Below are 20,163 nucleotides of genomic sequence, written 5' to 3'. Positions count from 1 at the left end.
TCCCCTGCATCGGCAGGCGGACTCTCAACCACTGCGCCACCAGGGAAGCCCCTACTTTTTCTTTTATTGCCTGTGCCTCTGGTGTCACATCCAAAGAAATCATTGCTAAATCCAATGTCAGGAAGATTTTGCCCTGTGTTTTCTTCTAGGAGTTTAATTGTTTTAGGTCTTACATTTATGTCTCTGATCCATCTTAAGTTATGGTGTTAGATAAGTGTCCAGCTTCGTTCTTTTACTAATGGATATCCAGTTTTTCCAGCACCATTTGTTGAAGAGACTGTCCTTTCCCATTCAATGGTCTTGGCACCCCTGTCAAAAATCATTTGACTATAAATACAAGAGTTTAAGTTTGTGCTCTCTATTCTATTCCATTGTTATATATGTCTGTCTTTATGCCAGTACCACACTGTTTTGATTACTGTAGCTTTGTAGTAAATTTTGAAATCAGAAGTGTGAATCCTCCCCCTTTGTTCTTCTCTTTCAAGATTGTTTTGGTTATTTGGGGTCCCTTGAGATTCCATATGAATTTTAAGATGGGATTTACTATTTCTGCAAAAAAAAAAAAGTCTTTGGGATTTAGATAGGGAGTGCAAGGAATGTATAGATTTATAGATTGCTTTGCATAGTAATGACATCTTAACAATATTGTTTTATAATCCATGGACATGGGATGTGTTTCTAATTTATGCCTTCTTTGATTTCTTTTGGCAATGTTTTATACTTTTCATTGTATAAATCTTTCATCTTCTTGTTTAATTCCTAAGTATTTTATTCTTTTTGATGCTATTATAAATGGAATTTTCATAATTTCTTTTCCAGATTGTTCATAGTATATAGTGTACATAAATGCAACTAATTTTTGTGAGTTGACTTTGTATTCTGTTACTTTATTGAATTTATTAGTTTTAACAGCTTTTTTGTGTGGAATCATTAGTGGTTTCTACATATAATATCATTTGCAAACAGAGAAAATTTTACTCCTTCCCTTCCAATTTAGATGCCTTTTTTCCTTGTCCTTTTCCTCACCTAATTGCTTTGGCTACAACTTCCAGTACTATGTTGAGTAGAAGTGGCAGAAGTGGGCATCCTTGCCTTGTCCTGATGTTAGAGGAAAAGCTTTCCTTCTTTCATCCTTGAGTATGATGTTCCTTGTGGGCTTTTCACATATGGCTTTTATTATGTGAAGGTAGTTTCTTTCTATTCCTAATTTGTTGAGTGTTTTTACCATGAAAGGGTGTTGAAATTTATCAGATGCTTTTCTGTATAAATTGAGATGATCGTGTTTTTTTCCCCCTTCATTCTGTTAATGTGGTCTATTAAATTGATTGATGTTCATATGCGGAACCATTCTTGCACTCCAGGAACAAATCCCACTTGGTCATGGTGTATAATCCTTTAAACATGCTGCTGAGCTTGGTTTGGTAGTGTTTTGTTGAGTATCTTTAAATCAATGTTCGTAAGGAATATCAGTCTGGAATTTTCTCTCTTGTGGTGTCTTTGTCTGGCTTTGGAATCAGAATAATGCTGGCTTCATGTTAGAAAGTATTCTCTCCTCTTCAGTTTTTTTGGAAAAGTTTGAGAAAGACTAGTGTTAGTTCTTTAAATGTTGGGTATAATTCACCACTGAAGCCATCAGGTCCAGGGCTTTCCTTTGGAGACCTCTGATTACTGCTTCAGTCCCCTTATTAGTTACAGGTCTCTTCAGATTTTCTATTTCTTTGTGATTTAGTCTTGGTAGGTATTGTGTTTCTAGGAATTTGTCCATTTCATCTAAATTATTCAATTTGTTGGCATACGTTGTTAATAGTACTCTCGTATAGTCCTTTTTATTTCTGTAGAATTGGTAGCAACATCCCATTTTCATTTCTCTCCCCACCCAACTTTACTGAAGTATAACTTACAAATAAAATTGTAACATTCAATGTGTGTAAAACATGATGATTTGATATACATTGTAAAATTATTCCTATCATCAAGTTAAAGCATCCATTACCTCATACAGTTAACTTTTTTTTTTTTTGGTAGAATGCTTAAAATCTACTCTCATAATTTCAATATACAATACTGTACTACAACTATAAAAAAACAAAACACTTCAAGAATCTTAGTGTCATCTCTGTGCAGGGACCATGCTAATCTTTGTATCATTCTAATTTTAGTATATGCGCTGTCAAAGTGAGCACCCCATTTTCATTTCTGATTTTAGTAATTTCAGAGTTCTCACTCTTGTTTTCTAGCTGAAGGTTTGTCAATTCTATTGATCTTTTCAAAGAACCAACTTTTGGTTTCACTGAATATCTCTATTGTTATTTTATTCTCAACTTAATTGATCTCCACCATAATCTTAATTATTTCCTTCCTTTTGCTAGCCTTGGGTTTAGTCTGTTCTTTTTTTCTAGTTCTTTAGGTTGTATAGTTGTGTTTTCTTAAAATTTATTTATTTATTTTTGGCTGTGCTGGGTCTTCGTTGCTGCGCACAGGCTTTCTCTAGTTGTGGCAAGCGGGGGCTACTCTTCGTTGCAGTGCATGGGCTTCTCATTGCGATGGCTTCTCTTGTTGTGGAGCATGAGCTCTAGGTGTGTGGGGTTCAGTAGTTGTGGCTCGTGGGCTCTAGAGCACAGGTTCAGTAGTTGTGGCACATGGGCTTAGCTGCTCCACAGCATGTGGGATTTTCCCAGACCAGGGCTCCAACCCATGACCCCTGCATTGGTAAGTGGAGTCTTAACCAATGCACCACCAGGGAAGCCCCTAGTTAATTTTTTGATTTGAGATATTTCTACTTTCTTTAGTGTAAATGCTTATAGCTATACACTTTCCCCTTAACAGTGCTTTTACTGTCCCATGAGTTTTTTATTTATTTTATTGAGGTATAGCTGACTTACAATTATATTAGTTTCAAGTATACAATGTAGTGATTGAAATTTTTATAGATTATACTCCATTTAAAGTTATTATAAAATACTGGCTATATTCCCTGTGCTGTACAATATATCCTTGTAGTTTATTTTATAGATAGTAGTTTGTACCTCTTAATCCCCTACCTCTATGTTGCCCTTCCCCACTTCCCTCTCTACACTGGTAATCACTAGTTTGTTCTCTATATCTGTGAGTCTGTTTCTGTTTTGTTATATTCATTAGTTTGTTTTATTTTTTAGATTCCACATACAAGTTATAACACACAGTATTTGTCTTTCTCTGTGTCATTTATTTCACTAAGCATAATATCTCCAGGTCCAGTCATGTTGCTGCAAATGGCAAAATTTTATTCTTTTTATGGCCAAGTAGTATTCCATTGTGTGTATGTGTGTATGCATCTTCTTTTTCCATTCATCTGCTGATGGACACTTAGGTTACTTCCATATCTTGGCTACTGTAAATAATATGGTTATGAACACTAGGGTGCATGTATCTTTTCAAATTAGTGTTTTCATTTTCTTGGATATACACCCAGGAGTAGAATTACTGCATCATATGGTAGTTCTACTGTTAGTTTTTTGAGGAACTTCCAGACTGTTCTCCATAGTGGCTACACCTATTTATATTATACCAACAGTGTTCAAGGGTTTCCTTTTCTCCATATCCTTGCCAACATGTTATTTGTGGTCTTTTTGATGATAGTCATTCTGACAGGTGTGAGGTGTTATCTCATTGTGGTTTTTAAAATTTTATTGAAGTATAGTTGATTTACAATGTTGTGTTTAATTTCTGCTGTACAACAAAGTGATTCAGCTATATATACATATATATGTATATATATATATTCTTTTCCATTATGGTTTATCACAGGATATTGAATATAGTTCCCTGTGCTATAGAGTAGGACCTTGTTGTTTATCCATCCTATATATATTAATTTGTAGCTGCTAATCCCAAACTCCCAGCTAACTTCCCTTCCCCATCCTGCCTCCCCCTGGCAACCACAAATCTGTTCTCTTTATCTGTAAGTCTGTTTTTGTTTTGTAGATACGTTCATTTGTGTTGTATTTTAGATTCCATATATAAGTCATATCATATGGTATTTGTTTTTCTCTTTCTGACTTACTTCACTTAGCATGATAATCTCTAGGTCCATCCATGTTGCTGCAAATGGCATTTCATTCTTTTTTATGGCTGAGTAATATTCCCTTGGATATATATATACCACATCTTCTTTATCCATTCATCTGTCGATGGACATTTAGGTTGTTTCCATGTCTTGGCTATTGTAAACAGTGCTGCTATGAACATAGGGGTGCATGTATCTTTTCGAATTATATTTTTGTCTGGGTATACGCCCTGGAGTGGGATTGCTGGATCATACAGCAACTCTATTTTTAGTTTTTTGAGGAACCTCCATACTGTTTTTCACAGTGATTGTACCAATTTACATTCCCACCAATAGTGTAAGAGGGTTCCCTTTTCTCCACACCCTCTCTAGCATTTATTATTTGTAGACTCTTTAATGATGGCCATTCTGACTGGTGTGAGGTTGTACCCCATTGTCGTTTTGATTTGCATTTCTCTAATAATTAGCGATGATGAGCATCTTTTCATGTGCCTACTGGCCATCTGTATGTCTTCTTTAGAGAAATGTCTTTTTCGGTCTTCTGCCCATTTTTTAATAGGGTTGTTTCTTTTTTTGATATTGAGTTGTATGAGCTGTTTATATATTTTGGATATTAACCCCTTGTCGGTTGCATCATTTGTAAATATTTTCTCCCATTCAGTAGGTTGTCTTTTCATTTTGTCAATGGTTTCCTTTGCTGTGCAAAAGCTTTTAAGTTTAATTAGGTCCTATTTGTTTACTTTTGTTTTTGTTTCCTTTGCCTTAGGAGTCAGATCCCTCAAAATACTGGATTTATGTCAAAGAGTATTCTATTTGTTTTCTTCTAGGAGTTTGATAGTTTCCAGTTTTACATTTGGGTCTTTAATCCACTTTGAGTTTATTTTTGCATATCATGTGAGAAAATGCTCTAATTTCATTCTTTTACATGTAACTGTCTAGTTTCCCCAGCACCATTTATTGAAGAGACTGTTTTTTCTCCCTTGTATATTCTTGCCTCCTTTGTCACAGACACCATAAGTGTGTGGGTTGATTTCTGGGCTCCCTATTCTGTTCCTTGAACTTTGTGTCTGTTTTTGTGCCAGTACCATACTGTTTTGATTACTGCAACTTGGTAGTATAGTTTGAAAACAGGGAGCATGATACTGCCAGCTTTCTTCTCCTCTCTCAAGATTATTTTGCCTATTCAGGTCTTTTGAGTTTCTATACAAATTTTAGAATTGTTTGTTCTAGTTCTGTGAAAAATGCCATTGGTATTTTGTTAGGAATTGCATTTAATCTGTAGATCGCCTTGGGTAGTATGGTCATTTCAACAATATTATTTCTTCCCATCCATGAACACAGTATGGATTTATCTTTTCATCTGTTTGTTTTGTCTTCAGTTTCCTTCATCAGTGTCTTGTAGTTTACCAAGTACAGGTCTTTTACCTCCTAGTTAAGTTTATTCCTAGGTATGTTATTCTTTTAAATGATATTGTAAGTGGGATTGTTTTCTTAATATATCTTTCTAATAGCATGTTATTAATGTATAGAAATGCACCAGATTTACGTATATTAATTTTCTATCCTGCGACTTTACTGAATTCATTGATGAGCTCTAGTACTTTTTGGTGGCATCTTTAGGATTTTCTACATATAGTGTCATGTCATTGGCAAACAGTGACAATTTTATTTCTTTCTTTCCAGTTTGGATTTCTTTTATTTCTTTTTCTTTTCTGATTGCTGCAGCTAGGACTTCTAGTAACCATGTTGAATAACAGTGACAAGAGTGGGCATTCTTGTCTTGTTCCTGATCTTAGAAGAAATGCTTTCAGCTTTTCACTGTTGAGTATGATGTTAGCTGTGGGTTTATTTTGTATGGCCTTTATTATGTTGCAGTAGGTTCCCTCTAAACCCACTTTGTTGACAGTTTTTATCATAAGTGGATGTTGCATTTTGTCAAAACCTTTTTCTACATCTATTGAGATGATCATATGATTTTTATTTTTTAATTTGTTAATGTGATGTATCACATTTATTGATTTGTGGGTATTGAGCCATCCTTACATCCCTGGGATAAATCCCGCTTGATCATGGTGTATGATCCTTTTAATGTGTTCTTGTATTCAGTTTGCTAATATTTTGTTGAGGATTTTTGAAATTATATTCATCAGTGATATTGGCCTGTAATTTTCTCTTTTTGTGATATATTTTTCTGGCTTTAATATCAGGGTGATGCTGTCACCCTGAATGAGTTTGGAAGTGTTACTTCCTTTGCAATGTTCTGGAGTAATTTGAGAAGGATATATGTTAACTCTTCTTAAAATATTTGGTAGAATTCATCTGTGAAGTCATCTGATCCTGAACTTTTGTTTGTTGGGAGTTTTTTTAAATTATTATTACGGATTCAATTTTATTGCTGGTAATTGATCTGTTCATATTTTTTATTTCTTCCTGGTTCAGTTTGGGAGATCATACATCCTAGGAATTTGTCCATTTGTTTTAGGTTGTCCATTTTATTGTTCTATATTTGTTTATAATATTCTCTTATGATCCTTTGTATTTCTGTGGTATCAGTTGTAACTTGTTTTGATTTGCATTTCTCTAATAATTAGCGATGATGAGCATCTTTTCATGTGCCTACTGGCCATCTGTATGTCTTCTTTAGAGAAATGTCTTTTTCGGTCTTCTGCCCATTTTTTAATAGGGTTGTTTCTTTTTTTGATATTGAGTTGTATGAGCTGTTTATATATTTTGGATATTAACCCCTTGTCGGTTGCATCATTTGTAAATATTTTCTCCCATTCAGTAGGTTGTCTTTTCATTTTGTCAATGGTTTCCTTTGCTGTGCAAAAGCTTTTAAGTTTAATTAGGTCCTATTTGTTTACTTTTGTTTTTGTTTCCTTTGCCTTAGGAGTCAGATCCCTCAAAATACTGGATTTATGTCAAAGAGTATTCTATTTGTTTTCTTCTAGGAGTTTGATAGTTTCCAGTTTTACATTTGGGTCTTTAATCCACTTTGAGTTTATTTTTGCATATCATGTGAGAAAATGCTCTAATTTCATTCTTTTACATGTAACTGTCTAGTTTCCCCAGCACCATTTATTGAAGAGACTGTTTTTTCTCCCTTGTATATTCTTGCCTCCTTTGTCACAGACACCATAAGTGTGTGGGTTGATTTCTGGGCTCCCTATTCTGTTCCTTGAACTTTGTGTCTGTTTTTGTGCCAGTACCATACTGTTTTGATTACTGCAACTTGGTAGCATGGTCTGAAGTCAGGGAGCATAATACCTCCAGCTCTGTTCTTCTTTCTCAAGATTGTTTTGGCTATTTGGGGTCTTTTGTGTTTCCATACACATTTTAAAATTATTTGTTCTAGCTCTGTCAAAAATGCCATTGGCATTTGATAGGGATTACACTGAATCTGTAGATTGCCTTGGGTAGTATGGTCATTTTAACAATATTAAGTCTTCAAATCCATGAACATGGTATATATCTTTTCATCTGTTTATGTCATCTTCAATTTCTTTCATCAGTTTCTTAGAGTTTTCTGAGTGTAGGTCTTTTACCTCCTTAGATTTATTCTTAGGTATTTTATTTTATTTTTTGATGTGATTGTAAGTTGGATTGTTCCTTAATTTCTCTGACAGTTTGTTGTTTGTGTATAGAAGTGCAACAGATTTCTGTATATTAATTTTGTGTCCTGAAACTTGACTGAATTCATTGATAAGCTGTAGTAGTTTTTTGGTGGTGTCTTTCAGATTTTCTATGTATAGTATCATATCATCTGCAGACAGTGACAGTTTTACTTCTTCCTTACCAATTTGGATTCCTTTCATTTCTTTTTCTTGTCTGATTGCTGTGTCTAGGACTTCCAATACTATGTTGAATAAAAGTGGTGAGACCAGGCATCCTTTTCTTGTTCCCGGTCTTAGAGGAAATGCTTTCAGCTTTTCACTGTTGAGTATGTAATTAACTATGGGTTTGTCATATATGGTCATTTTTTATGTTGAAGTATGTTCCCTCTATACCCACTTTGTGGAGAGTTTTTATTATAAATCAATGTTGAATTTTGTCAAAAGTTTTTACTGCATCTATTGAGATGATCATATGATTTTTATTCCTCAATTTGTTAATGTTGTTTTTTGGGAGGTTTTAAAATTCCTGATTCAATTTCATTACTGGTAATTGATCTGTTCATATTTTCTAGTTCTTCCTGGTTCAGTCGTGGAAGATAGTACATATCTAGGAGTTTGTCCATTTCTTCTGTCCAGTTTATTGGCATATAGCTGTTTGTAGAAATCTCTTATGATCTTTTATATTTCTGTGGTGCTGGCTGTAACTTCTCTGTTTTCATTTCTGATTTTATTGATTTGTGCTCTGTTTTTTTTTTCCTTGATGTATCTGGCTAAAGGTTTATCAATTTTGTTTATCTTCAAAGAACCAGCTCTTGGTATCACTGATTTTTTCTTTTTCTTTTTTTTACACCCTGTTTCATTTATTTCTGTTCTTATCTTTGTGATTTCTTTCTTTCTACTAATTTTGGGTTTTGTTTGTTCTTTTTGTAGTTCCTTTAGCTGTATGGATAGGTTGTTTGTTTGAGATTTTTCTTGTTTCCTGAGGTAAGCTTGTATCACTATAAACTTCCCGCTTAGAACTGCTTTTGCTGTGTCCCATAGATTTTGGATATTTGTGTTTTTGTTTTCATTTGTCTCCAGGTATTTTAAAATTTCTTCTTTGATTTCTTTAGTGATCCATTGGTTATTTAGTAGCACATTGTCTAGCCTCACCTGTATAATTTTTGCAGTTTTTTTCTTGTAGTTGATTTCTAGTCTCATAGCGTTGTGGTTGGAAATGATGCTTGACATGATTTCAATTTTCTTAAATTTACTGAGACTTGTTTTGTGGCCTAGGATGTGATCTATCCTGGATAATGCTCCATGTGTACTTTAAAAGAATGTGTATTCTGCTGCTTTTGGATGGAATCTTCTTTATATATCTATTAAGTCCATTTGGTCTAATGTGTAATTTAAGGCCAGTGTTTCCTTATTGATTTTCTGTCTGGATGATTTGTCAATTGATATAAATGGGGTGTTAAAGTCCCCTACTATTATTGTGTTACTGACAACTTCTCCCTTTATGTCTGTTAATATTTGCTCTATGTTTTTAGATGCATCTATCTTGTGTGCATATATATTTACAACTGTTATATCTTCTTCTTGGATTGATCCCTGATCATTATGTAATGTTTAAGAGTGTTTTGTTTAATTTCTGCAAATCTGTGAATTTTCTAGTTTTACTTCTATTATTGATTTCTTACTTCATCACATTGGTCAGAGAAGATATTTTGTACGATGTCTATCTTTTAAAATCGACTGAGACTTAATTAGTGGCCTAACATGGTATTCTATCCTGGAAAATGTCCCATATACACTTGAGAAGAATGTGTATTTTGCTTTGGGGTAGAATGTTCAGGAGGGGCATTATTCTGTCACATGGGCCTATTCATTCATGATTCATTTATTCAACAAATATTTACTGAGGACCTACTCTGTGCAAGCACTTTTCTAGGCACTGGGATTCAGCAGTAAAATCTATGCTCTCTTTCTCATAAAACTTACATTTTAGTGAACGAGATACAATGAACAAATAAACAAGTACCATATGTAATATATAGTATGTCAGGTGTGCTAAGTACTGTAGAAGAGCAGGGGATATGGGTAGGGAATGAAGATGTAGGGGTGTGTGTGTGTGTGTGTGTGTGTGTGTGTGTGTGTGTGTGTGTGTGATGCTATTTTATATAGGGTGGTTGGGGAAACCCTTTCTAAAGTGCTATTTAAACAGAATTCTACAGAAAGTGAGGAAAGAAGCCATGTGGATACCTGAGGCAAGGGTGTTTTTTTTTTTTTTTTTTTTTTTTTTTTTTTTTTTTTTGTGGTACGCGGGCCTCTCACTGCTGTGGCCTCTCCCACTGCGGAGCACAGGCTCTGGACGCGCAGGCTCAGCGGCCATGGCTCACGGGCCCAACCGCTCCGAGGCATGTGGGATATTCCCGGACGGGGGCACGAACCCGTTTCCCCTGCATCGCCAGGCAAACTCTCAACCACTGCGCCACCAGGGAAGCCCTGAAGTTTTTTTTTTTAATACCCTGAAGCATACTGGGTGAAAGAAACTCAGGCTTTACAAAAATATCTGGCCACGAACCCGTGTCCCCTGCATCGGCAGGCGGACTCTCAACCACTGCGCCACCAGGGAAGCCCCATGGCAAGGGTGTTTTTAGGCAGAGGAGCAGCAAGTCCCAAGGAGCATGCATGACATATTGAAGAAAGAGCAAGAAGGCCAGTGTGGCTACAGCTGGTTAAGCAAAGTGGAGGAACAACGGGGGATGAGGTCAGAGAGGAAACAGGAAGATGATCAGGTAGGGTCTTGTAGAGCACTGTAAGGACATTATAAGGGTTTTACTGAATGAGATGGAAAGCCATTGTAAGGTTTTGAGCAGAGGGGTGATATAATATGACTTTGGTTTAAAAATAATCACTATAGCTAATTGGTTGAAAAGTTGTTAGAAGAGCCAAGACAGAAGCAGAGAGGCCAGTTAAGAGACTGTTTCAATCATCCAAGTGAGAGATCATGGTGGATGAACCAGGATGGTAGTCATGGATGTGGTAAGAAGTGGCTGGATTCTGAAAAATATTCAGAAGGGAAAACCAATAGGATTTCCTGATAGAATGAATGTGGGGGTGAGAAAAAGAGGAGTAAAATACGGCTCAGTGGTTTTTTTTTGCCTGAGTAATTGAAAGAATGTGGCTGCCATTTACAGAAATGGGAAAGACAGTGGATAGAGCATGTCTGGGGAGGAAAATGAGGAGTTCAGCTTTAAACTTGCTAAATTCAAGATGCCTATTACACACCTAAGTGAAGATACTGGATCAGAAGTTGGATAAAATGAGCTTCCCAAGGGTAGGGAATTTTGTCTGTCTCCAGGGCTTAGAACAGTATCTGACATAGAGTAGCCACTCAATAGACATTTGTTGAATAAATGAATAAATATACAAGTCTGAGTTCAGAGGAGTGATCTGGGCTTGAGATATTTGGGAGTCATCAACACACAGATGGTATTTAAAGCCAGCTCATCTAGTGAGTGAACATAGATTAGTCTGAGAATTGAGCCTTGGGATACTCCAAAGTGTAGAAGTTGGGGAGATGAGAATAAATCATCAAAGGAAACTGAAAAATGAGACCAGTGGGGTAGAAGGAAAAGCAGCGAAGTGTGGTGCCCTAGAAGCAAAGTGAAGATAGTTTCAAGGAGGAGGAAGTAAAAAATAAAAAAGAAGTTTAATTAAAAATAAATGAGGACTATAAAAGGATGAAATTTATAGAAATGACTATTAAATCCTATTTTTAGATTTAAAAACTAACTGCATATGTTTAGGATGGGAAGAAGGTAAGTGACAGGGGACTGGAATATAGCTTTCAATGATAAGTGGGGGAAAAAGACTTAGCAAATTAGCTTCCTATTCATTCAAATGAAGAAACAGTCTTGCTTGATTACCCATGAATATAATTCAATTTTGACTGAGCTAACAGAGTAAAACGTACACAACCAGAAAGGTTTATCCTGATCCAATGCAATGAACAACTACTCTGGAAGTACTGGTTCTACCATTGGGTATGGTACTACATTCAGGACACTGATGTAACAGAAAGTTCCCAAGGAAAGTGATTTGTGTGGTAAAACTATGTGGAAACAATGTCACCTGAGGTACATTTGAAGGGACTGGGAAATTTGTTTCAGAACTGGAGGATATAAAGGTTATCTTCAAACTGAAGAGGTATTACACCGTTATTTGTGGCCCCAGAGGAGAGATGCTACCCCGAAAGCAAATATTAGATAAACTTACAGAAAATTTTCTAACAATCAGAACACCCAAAAGTTAAATGGGCTGTTGGTGAGGTATTACATTCTTAACTATCTGCAATCAGTGGAGGAATACATTCACTGAAGTCACAGAGGGCACTCAAAACTCAGCTGGGCATTGGACAGGAAGATGTCTAAGATTCTGTTCAGTTCTGGAGTGTTATAACAGGTGTGAATCTACTTCAAAAATTATAGTCTCCTACACAGACACACACACGCGCACACACACACACCCTATATTTTATGTATACAGTAGAGGGAGAAAATAGCTTGTTTAATGCAGATCTAATTTGGAGCCCTGTTGAAGGGAATGAGGATGACTTAGTGGAGATATGAGAGCAAGAGCAAACTCAAGGTAGAAAAGATACATGTGTAAGCACTATAAGATAGTCTGGACATTTGGTTAGAGAAGAGGAAAAATATAGGGGAAATTAAATAATGAGAATATTAGGTAGGGTGAGGCTGGCTGATTACTTGGGAGGATTTCCAAAGTACCTGGTTATTAGTTTCAGTTGAATTCAAAGAGGAACTATTGAGAAGGAAACCTTTCTGGGAAGAGAAGTGATAGATGATGAAAACAGAGAGACATTCTTGTTGTTGGAGATCAACAACCTAGAACATGCTTGTGAAAGAGGAAGACCAAGAGGACACCAATGAGAATGGAAGGTAAAGGGTGAGGCCCCTAAGAAGAAACTGTGGTCTCTGGCAGAGGCCTGGGAGGAGGACCAAGAAAGTGGAAGATAAAGACAGTCTAGGGACAACCAAAGGTGAATGGAGAAAGGGCAGGGAGGAGTCCAAAAGGTGAGAATACGGCAGCTCTGGATGACTGACAACAGTATATGGTCCTAGATCTTGGAACTACAGACTAGGACTGTTGTCCAAGAATGCTTCTCAGATGGGACATTTCTGACCCCTCTATCTTCAGTTTTCTCATTATCACTGTAAAACACAAAAGGGCCCTGTGCTGATTTTGGCTAGTTCAGCTGATACTTTGGGCTTCTCTTATCTTTAGTATTTGGCAGTTAGGCTGAAGGAGCTCTGCCAGAGGCTCTGCTGTGTTGCCAAATGAAAGCAATTACTTCTTCTGGGTGAGTAACTGGGAGGAAAAAACTGTCATATCTGGGCTGCGTGATGCGGTACCCTCCTAATTAATCTTTCCTGCTTCCACTCTTACCCCTATAATCCATTCTACACAGAGTAAAAAGCCATTACTTTTTAAGTAATCAGATCATGCTGCTCTCCTGCTTAAAATCCTCCAGTGGCTTCCTATCACACTTAGAATAAAACCCAAACTTCCACTCTCTCTGTCCTGATCTCTTGGCCCTTCATCTCCTAGCACTTTCTTGCTCATCACATTCCAGCACACTGCCTTCTATGTTTCTGGTACACACCCACTTCAGATATTTGGGAGTCATCAACTTCCTATTCTGCTCAACTAGAATACTCTTTCCTCCGATCTTTATAGAGTTGGCTCCCTCTTAGCTCAGTGTCATCTTCCCAGAGAGGCCTTCCCTGACCACTCACCCAAATCACTCTGCTATATTACCCTGCTTTATTTTCTCATATCACTATCACTAGCTAAAATTATCTTATTCATTTACTGGTTTATCATCTTTTTCTCCTGTTAGACTGTGAGCTCCATAGACCGAGTATTTTGTTCACCACTGGATCCCTAATACCTCGACAAGTGTCTGGCACATATCAAGTGCTCAGTAAACAGTAATTAATAAAGATTTGCTAAAGCGATGGAAGGAAGAGAGAGAGAACTGGTCTCAGAAAGGTATGCCAAAGGTATGAAGGCCTTGGACGTCTCCTTCTTACCTCAGGGGAGGAAGAACGTGAGACATAGGCACCTCTTCTTCCTATGCTAAGAGTAAGCCCAGGAAATGGGGCCCTGGCATAGGTCGATGGTGCACACGAGTATTTGCTAATGCTGCCAGTCATAGCTATTTACCGACTTCTTATTTTGTTTCTAGCCTGGTGCTAGGTGCCTGAAGGGTAGCTGCTAGGATATTTAGTCTCTCTCCTTAGGGAAACCTTTTCATCTGAAGACACAAAACATATACTCAGGACAAAGGAACTAGTGAATTAGAAGTAGACAAATATCAAGTCATAGGTATAAATAACAGGTGCCATCTCATATTTCTGTGGCAAGCATCTTTTTTTTTTTTTTTTTTTTTTTTGTGGTATGCGGGCCTCCCTCTGTTGTGGCCTCCCCCGTTGGGGAGCACAGGCTCCGGACGCACAGGCCCAGCGGCCATGGCTCACGGGCCCAGCCGCTCCGCGGCACGTGGGACCCTCCCAGACCGGGGCGCGAACCCGGTTCCCCTGCATCAGCAGGCGGACACGCAACCACTGCGCCACCAGGGAAGCCCTGTGGCAAGCATCTTTTTGATTTAATTGCATAGGACTGGATTGGATTCTGAAAGACAGAAGTCAAAGATAATAAAAGTTTGAGGTCTTAAAATCTGTTCATATTACTACAATCATGAGCAGAATAAGGTAATCATGAGGAAAAGCCAACTTTGGATGAAAGCCAATGAGCTTAGAATCTGACATATTAAATATAAGTTCCTGGTAGAAACTGCCAGTAGGAATTCCAAGAGGAAATGTCTATCAGGGGCTTGTTTATGAATATGGTTTATGCCTTAACTTTACTTGCTTCTGGCTTCATTTACTTTTCCCTACCTATTTTCTTTTATTCTAATTTTTTTCATTTATTTTTAAAAATAAGACATACGTACTTCTGTAAGCCATCTCAAATCTTTTTGGAACAGGGTGGTGTATAATAAATATATATAAAAAAGCACCTTGGGCAGAAGGTTAGGGTGACAGACATGTTAGTCCCCATTTGCCCCTACCCTGTCCAACTCTGTGAAGAAGAATTGTCAAATTCATGTTTATAATGTGAGGAACCAGGCACTGAGAAGCTAAAGAATCTGTCACTGGTCACAGAGCTAGGAGAGCAGGAACTGCATTCACATTTTTCTGACTCCCAAACCTGGGCTCTTCAATACAACAGTACAAAAGGATTTTCCTCTTGAGATCCTGGCCCCCAAAGTCCTAGAGCCAGTGGGAGTTCCACTGCAAGTGTACACCAGGCATATACTGCTATCCTAAGTCTGGTGAGCCTGCATACGTATTGGCAGACTACCTTCATCACACCCTCTCCCCTCTGGGAGTAGTAAGTCAGTGAAGCCTGCTCCGAAATGCTGGCCCTGTGGGCTAAGGCCCAGACAGCTCCCTTTCTCTGGCATAGTGCCTAGCACACAGTAGACACACAGTTTGAATTGCAGCAATGAAGTGATCATCTTTTTGTCCCTACAAGTCAACTATGACTTTATTACCAGCTGGGATAGATCTTTCAGAAATCTCTGTACTAGCATTTGCCCAGTTGTGAATATAGAAACAGCCCAGAGGTTCCTGTTCCTGTATTCTTCTCACTTTCCAGACCTAAAGGATTCGGACAATCATTCTTCCTTATCAGTCTAGAGGCTGTTATGCTCTCTTGGACAGTGTTAGGATTGCTGGGAGATAACTCATGAGGAGCCCTTAGCCTGGGGCACATAAACAGTGTTCAACACGTTATTTCCTTTAGTTACACTGGCTTAGTCTTATTATGTTTACTTCATTCCCCATCTCCCAACACCAGCAAGCCTTTTGTCTGAGGACAGTGGCTAAAGATGCCAAGAGAAATGATAATACCAAGTATGAGACTGCAGAGAGGAAAGAATACAGATGAGAACAGAATACTGGGAACACATTTATCTCTAGGGTAGGTTGGAATGTGGAAGACTCTATTTTTCAAACATAACCATAGCAATATTTCTGGTACAATACGCTCTTCCAGAACCTTTATATTGCCCATGAAGAGACGGAGTCTACTTCTCCTCCCGTTGAAGCTGAATGGGACTCTGTGGCTGCCTTGCTGAACAGAATTCAGTGGAGGGGATGCTGCATGACTCCTGAGGCTAGGTCATAAATGGTGACATGGTTTCCACCTAGCTCTCTCACTTGTCAGGATGCTCCTCCTTTGAACCTCCACCATGCTGTGCAGCCCAAATTAGCCTGTGCAGAGGCACCACGTGGAAAGGTCCCTAACAAACAGGTGGCGTGAACTACAGTCATGTGTGAACAAGTGCACAGATTATTCCAACCTCCAGCCTTCAAGTCTTCCAACTGAGGCCTAGACACTGGAACAAAGATGAGCCATTCTCCTTGTATCTTGACAGAATTCCTGACATACAGAATCTGTGAGATTAATAGATTGTCATTTTATGTCACTAAGTTTTGGGGTAATTTGTTACACAACCATAGTAACTGGAACAAGAATGAAAGCAAAGGAGAATATGTGGTATGGTGAGACGGGAGAAGTGTAGGGAGAAGAGTGGGGTTAGAATAATCTATATGTTGCCAAGGAGCAAACAGGACTAGTACTAGTAGGTAGTATTAGGGAGACAGATTACAGCTTGGTATAAGGAGAGGCTTTCAAAGCATTAAAACTGATCAATGACAGAATAGGCTCCCCTGGTAAATAATAAGTTCCCTGTCAATGAAGATACTCAAATGTAAACTGAAAGAAGTTATTGAAGAGCTACAAATCTGAACAGAAGACTGGATTAAGGTGACTTTAAGGTTCCTTCCAGTCAATGGAACTTGACAGCAGATTAGATCTGGGGTACAGGGAAGACGGATGAGAGAGAGATGACATCTGGAGCCTGATGCCCGAGAGACCAGTGATACCATACATAAAAAGAGAGACTATGAGAGGATTTAAAAAGATTCTTCTTTTCCATTCCTTTTGCCTCTTGCCCAGATGCTGTTAATGGTCTTTCCCACTTTCCACAGCCTCTCTCATACACTGTCACATGATAACTCCCAAATATGGTTTTTAGCATGTCACTGCCCTGATCAAAGGCTTTTAACGACACCACTGCCACCACCACATTCAGCAGATTGTTTTATACATCACACAGTATTTTTATATTTATTACCTCATTTGAACATCATAACAGTCTGGTAGGCACTAAAATCACCATTACATACATCTCAAAATCCAGCCAAATTAAGTACTCTGTTCATTCTTCATGTTTTTTTCTGCTTTGATGTCTTTGCGTATGCTATTTTCTTTGTCTACGTTTTTCTCTACTCTAAATGTTCCAACTCTTTTTATCTTTCCAGGCCTAGATTAAATTTTAGTTGCTCTAGAAAACAGCTAATTCCTACAACTAAGAGTGATCTCTCCCTCCTCTGAAGTCCATCAATGATGATGGGATAATCCAATATTTATTAAGCATTTACTATGTGCCAGGCAGCATGCTAAGTGCTTTTTGTGTGTTATTTTCTATCCTCTGTATCACTCTCTGCCTTATACCATGGATATTTGTATATACCTCTTCTTTACTAGCTTACAAGGTCCTTGAGGACTTGATCAACATCTTAGTCATCTTTGTTTTCCCCCAAGTCTAGCACAGGGCCTGGCACAGAGCAAGCACTGTATAAATATTTGTCTAATGAATGAATGAATAATTCAGGCAGGCAGAGTTAAAGTTTACCTTTGCTTGAACAAATGGTTTTCAAGCACCCTTAAACACTTGAGAAGCACTCATTTATATCCACATAATTAATGGGCTAAATTACAAATCATTCTTATCTTTTTATGACACAGGTTTCCAGAGACCTTGGCTAGAACTCATTTTGTTAGTGTAGTTTACAGATACGAAAATAAAAACCACAAATTTCTTTTTGTGTAAAAATATTCTAGCATTCATAATAGTGTTTTCCAACCAATCAGAATTAACTAAGTTTTACAAGCTCCTCTTTTTCTTCTGTGCAGTCATAAGGACTGTAAACTCTTTCACTTTGGATCCACTACTTCTTGGCCCTCTTGCTATAGTACTTTGCATAGTTATGCATCTAGAAATGATTGCTGATTAAGTGAAAGGTTTTGTGTTGGTTACAATTTATAATCACTTATTAATGTTTGGATCCTATTAGTTTGGCTAAGGAGCCAGCACCTTAAGGGGGACTCAGTGAGCCTCAGCCAATTATGGCAGTTGAGCCACTGCCCTGAGATTTGAAAACTATCCTTTTCTCCTTATTTCTTGCAGGCTCAAGAATGGAAAACTGGTAACAGTTAAGGCCAAACAGTCATTTCTGAAAGTCCGATTACAGATTGTTGAATTTTGTTGAAGTGATTAAGAATTATAGCTAGCGAACAATTTGCATATTAAAGTTATAGAGTAATCCTAATATAAAAATCAATCCTTTCACCAGAAGATCACAATTTCGATTTTTACTTAAAGAAATACAAGTTTACTGTTCAAAACCAAGCCTGGTACAAAAATCATCAGTTAGTACTTTTCTCCCCCATGCTGAAGCAGAGATTAACAGTGTAAATACTGACACCCAAATTGTCTTTCAGAAAACCTAGGTAAAAATTAGAAGATTAAGGGCACAATAGGAGGGCAGTGCAAAGGCAGACCTGCTATAATCACCATCACAAAGGCCGGCCACCGGCTGACTGCAAAGTGTTTACTCAAAGCCCTGCGCTATCAATTAGTGTACATAATTATCTCAGGGTCTGCCAGTTCACAAGAGGCAGTTTTTGAAGGTCTCTCTGGCCCCCTTTTGTCTTTTACTCCTGTTGGTCACAGAAAGGCTTTGAGGACAAGCCTTCCTCGGCGCTCAGGCTCTGGCTGGCTTCCCTTTGCAGCCCCAACAGGAATTATGTGAATTCCTCCAGTATAACAACGACCAAGCTACCTTTCTCCCCACATGGCTTTGACCTTGTGCTGAGACTATTTAACACATGCAACAAAGTGCTTTCAACAGGTCATTGTAGTTTCTAGTTTAAAAATATAATTTCCACGAAGAAATGGGAAGTATTGTAGCACAAAATGGGCTGTAAATATTAGAGGTAAACAAATCAGAAGATGTAGGAAAAACTCCCTGTATTTCTGTAGCTTGGTAGTATTCAGGAAATGCTGGCAGATTGAAAGATGAGAGGAAGAATAGCAGACAGGGGTCATTCTTCTTGTTTCTCAGAGAAGCAGCTTACACTGATACTGCTAAGAATTTCCTAGGTAAATTAAGCCAGGAAACCACCCTAACCTGCTTTTGTAGCAAGGCCTACCAATAGAAATTTGCAGGGTAACTGAGGTTGGAGAAGGAAATTATATTGGGTAAAAAATAGATGAAGAATTCTTAAAAACCACTAAGGGTTAATCATTGATTTATTTAAAATCCAGTTGTATATGTATATAGAAATAATTATACTTCATTTTATGAGTGTGTGTATATACATATAGAATAAGGTTTTATATATAAACTTCATACATACACACTCACACTTTGGTCTGCCTGGATAATCCTTAGGCATGTCTAGAATCATGGAAAACCACGTATATCACCTAATTTGGAGACCATACCATCTACCACTCAAAAATTTCAAGTCAGAAACTTGGGAGTCATTGCAGACTCCTCACTTCCTTTTACATCCCATAGTATCAGCCCTATGCCATTTCCCTTACATTTATTCTGTGTCCTCAATGTATCTGCTCCTCTCTATTTCTACTGTCTCCACAGGCCCTCAACATTTCAAGAGCCTTTTTACTATTTCCTCTGCCTCTAGGCTCATGCCATTCCAGTCATTTCTATAGTTTTCAGGAGTGATCATCCTATCACAGAAATTTGAACATGTATGGAGCTCACTGAATACCTCATCTCCTGCCACTCTTCAAAGTCACCCTATTGTAAACTACATCAAACTGAACATGAGACAATGTCTTATATATCCATAACTCTTGTTTTGGGTTGCCCCCAAAAGCAGTCCCTGAAACAAAGATATGGGTGTTAGTAGTTTATTTGTGAGGCAGTAGAGAAGGAAAAGAGGGTAGGGAGAAAAGCCAATCAAGTATGTGTTAATGAACAGGTTACCACTGGGCCCCTTTGAGAAACTGTATAGAACATACCTCAGGATTGTCCCACTGAGGGCTAGCAGAGCTGGGATATTACCCACCAAATGTTGGAGAGTCACTCCTGGGGATGTTAACTCCCTGGCACTTCTAGCAAACAGCTACTTGTTCAGTGAATATCCTCAGGCAGAGAAATACAGGAAGCCACTTGTAGGTGACCTCCTGATAGGCCACAGGCACCAATAACATCTACTATATCATGCAGTGCCCATATTATGCCCTTTCTCCCAAATGAATTCTTTACTCCA

General features: G+C 37.9%; 1 protein-coding gene and 1 non-coding gene across 19 annotated transcripts in view; both read right to left on the bottom strand.

The window, feature by feature from the left end:
- The window catches only part of SCAPER (S-phase cyclin A associated protein in the ER), a 491,770-nt gene that overhangs the window by 43,521 nt on the left and 428,086 nt on the right, over positions 1-20,163 (bottom strand). The gene's annotated exons all lie outside the window — the stretch shown is intronic.
- On the bottom strand, positions 2,080-2,183 carry LOC112066290 (U6 spliceosomal RNA). Its single transcript, XR_002892534.1, has one exon. It is a non-coding gene; the product is annotated as a U6 spliceosomal RNA (small nuclear RNA).

The sequence above is a fragment of the Physeter macrocephalus genome, chromosome 11 (genome assembly GCF_002837175.3).
Source record: "Physeter macrocephalus isolate SW-GA chromosome 11, ASM283717v5, whole genome shotgun sequence".
NCBI classification, from domain to species: Eukaryota; Metazoa; Chordata; class Mammalia; order Artiodactyla; family Physeteridae; genus Physeter; species Physeter macrocephalus.
The sequence above is the reverse complement of the archived record's forward strand: the minus strand, read 5'-3'. Positions and strand labels throughout refer to the sequence as shown.